The sequence below is a fragment of the Colobus angolensis genome, unplaced genomic scaffold (genome assembly GCF_000951035.1).
Source record: "Colobus angolensis palliatus isolate OR3802 unplaced genomic scaffold, Cang.pa_1.0 Scaffold151, whole genome shotgun sequence".
NCBI classification, from domain to species: Eukaryota; Metazoa; Chordata; class Mammalia; order Primates; family Cercopithecidae; genus Colobus; species Colobus angolensis.
Window position 1 is genome coordinate 1,695,701 of NW_012114611.1, and position 3,567 is coordinate 1,699,267.

Below are 3,567 nucleotides of genomic sequence, written 5' to 3' on the forward strand. Positions count from 1 at the left end.
GTCTCGGCCTCCCAAAGTGCTAGGATTACAGGCTTGAGTCACCGCGCCTGGCTATAGTGGCCGTCTTTATGGTGTGAGGTGGTATCTCATTGTGGTTTTGATTTGCATTTCCCTAATGAACAGTGATGCTGAGGATCTTTTCATATGCTTGTTGGCCATTTGTATATGTTCTTTGGAGAAATGTCTGTTCAATTCCTCTGCCCATTTTATTTTTTTCTTGAGATGGAGCCTTGCTCTGTCACACAGGCTGGAGTGCAATGGCACGATCTCAGCTCACTGCAACCTTTGCCTCCCAGGTTCAAGCAATTCTCCTGCCTCAGCCTCCCAAGTAGCTGGGATTACAGGGACCCGCCACCACACCCAGCTAATTTTAAATATTTTGCCATCAAATCAGCATCTACTCATTCACTCACCCTGTTTATCAAATAACATCTGAGAGTCTTTCTCTTCCTCTCTCTCACTCTTTCTTTCTCTCTCTCCCCTTCCTTCCTTCCCTTCCTTCCTTCCTTCCTTCCTTCCTTCCTTCCTTCTTTCTCTTGAGATGGAGCCTTGCTCTGTCACCCAGGCTGGAGTGCAGTGGCCTGATCTTGGCTCACTGCAGCCTCCACCTCCCAGGTTCAAGCAATTCTCCTGCCTCAGCCTCCTGAGCAGCTGGGATTACAGGCACCAGCCACCATGCCCAACTAATTTTTATATTTTAGTTGGGACAGGGTTTCACAAATGTTGGTCAGGATGGTCTCGAACTCCTCACCGCAAGTGATCCACTTGCCTTGGCCTCCCAAAGTGAGCCACCGTGCCTGGCCCATCTACTTTCTTGCTCTTTGTTAGCACCACCCAAATCTACCTCAGTTTCACCTAGGCAATTGCAAGAGTCTCTTAGTTGGTCTCCCATCCCTTAGACTCTCTTTCTTTTCACACTCTTCCATTCTCCATATAGCAGCTAGAGTAATCTTTCCAAAACGCACATCCAGTCAGGCTACCACTATTCCTTGACCTCTCCCCACTGAAACCCTCCATCTTCTACCACTCTTCCCCTTCTATTAATACCTCCAACTTCATGGCTTCTTTCAATTCCTCAAGTTTGTCCTGATTGCTCTATATGGTCCCTGTTTATGGAATGTCCTTTTCACTTCCACTTTGCCTATTTATGCCTCCAAATTGATTTCCATTGTTATTTCCTCAGGCCTTCCTTGAACCCCTTTACCTACCACCCACCCCAATCTAGTAAAGACCTCTTTGCTATGTGCTCGCAAAAACTAATGTTCTACACACAATGCCAGACAGTTATCTCTTACACAGTCCCCTGTGAGCCAGTTCAAGAATTTCTCTGGAACATATTCCTCGGAGTGGAATTTCCGTGGTAAGGTATGTGCATGCTCAGTTTTACTAAGTAGCATCAGATTATTTTTCAGAAAATCTGTAGCTATAAACCGGGTATGGCATGCACTTGTAGTCCCAGCTTCTCAGAAGGCTGAGGTAGGAGGATTGCCTGAGCCCAGGAGTTTGAAGCCAGCCTTGATAACGTGGTGAGACATTCTTAAAAAAAACCTGAAAAACAAAACAAAACAAGAAAACCCAGGTCTGTAGATGTTTACAGTATCAACATTATTACTGACAGTTACCTCAGACCCTTCCCAACACTTAATATTATACAACTCTCTAATATTTGCAATTCTAATGGGTATATTAAGTGTACTCTTAGTTATTTAAAATTACATTTCTCTGATTACTAGTGAGTTTGAGTGTTACTTCATATTCTTTTTTTTTTTTTTTCTTGAGATGGAGTCTCACTCTGTTGCCAAGGCTGGGGTGTAGTGGCATGATCTTGGCTCACTGCAACCTCAGCCTCCTAAGTTCAAGTGATCCTCCTGCCTCAGCTCCACTAGTAGCTGGGATTACAAGCATGTGCTACCATCCCTGGCTAATTTTTGTATTTTTCATAGAGACAGAGTTTTGCCATGTTGGCCAGGCTGGTTTCCAACTCCTGACCTCAGGTAATCCACCCACCTTGGCCTCCCAAAATGCTGGGATTACAGGCGTGAGCCACTGCACCTGGCTATTTCATATTCTTATTAGCCAACAAAGCTTCCTCCTCTCTGAAATGCCTATTCATATCCTTTGTGTTTTTTTTTGAGATGGAGTCTGGCTCTGTTGCCCAGGCTGGAGTGCGGTGGCCGGATCTCAGCTCACTGCAAGCTCCGCCTCCCAGGTTTACACCATTCTCCTGCCTCCGCCTCCCAAGTAGCTGGGACTACAGGCGCCCGCCTCGTCGCCCGGCTAGTTTTTTGTATTCTTTAGTAGAGATGGGGTTTCACCGTATTAGCCAGGATGGTCTCGATCTCCTGACCTTGTGATCCGCCCGTCTCGGCCTCCCAAAGTGCTGGGATTACAGGCTTGAGCCACCGCGCCTGGCCCTTTGTGTTATTTTTATTTTGGATTCCTGTCTTTACTTTTGTTCCTTCATAAGATTACACTATATTATGAATATTAATCCCACATTCACTTTTTAAAAAGTTATTTTATTTTATTTTATTTATTATTGTTACTTTTTGAGATGGAGTCTTGCTCTGTCGCCCATACAGTGGCCCGACGTCGGCTCACTGAAACCTCCACCTCCCGGGTTCAAGTGATTCTCCTGCTTCAGCCTCCCAGGTAGCTGGGATTACAGGCACACACCACCACGCCAGGCTAATTTTTGTATTAAGGTTCTTCAGAGAGACATAACCAACTGGATGTATGAGAGGGGATTTATTAGGGAATTAGCCACATGATCACAGAGGCAAAATCCCATGATAGGCTCTTTGCAAGCTGGGGAACCAGAGAAGCTGGTAGCATGGCTCAGTCCAACTCCAGAAGCTTCAGAGCCAGGGAAGCCAACAGTACAACCTCCTAGTCGGAGGCCAAAGGCCTGAAGACCCCTGAGAGGCCACTGGTGCAAGTCCCAAAGTCCAAAAGCTGAAGAACCTGTAGTCTGTTGTACAAGAGCAGGAGGAGAAAAAGCAGATTGCTCTGGAAGGGAGAGTTTGATAATTCCCCCAATTCTTCCTGTTTGTTCAAATCCACCCCAAGCGGTTAGATGATACCCACCCACACTGAAGGCAGGTCTTCGTCTCTCAGTCCAAGGACTCACAGTCAATCTCCCCTGCAACACCCTTACAGATACAGGCACAAACAATGCTTCACCAGCCATCTAGGTATCTCTCAATGCAGTCAAGTTGACGCCTTAAATTAACCATCACAGGGCCTGAGGGTTAGGTGGTCAGAATGTATCAAGATTGGGCTGGGCGCAGTGGCTCATGCCTGTAATCCCAACACTTTGGGAGACTGAGGCAGGCGGATCACCTGAGGTCAGGAGTTTGAGATCAGCCTGGCCAACATGGTGAAACTCCTGTCTCTACTGAAAATACAAAAATTAGCCAGGCATGGTGGCAGGAGCCTGCAATCTCAGTTACTCGAGAGGCTGAGGCAGGAGAATCACTTGAACCCAGAAGGCAGAGTTTGGGGTGAGCCAAAATCACACCATTGCACTCCAGCCCGGGTGACAGAGAGAGACTCCCTCTCAATAAA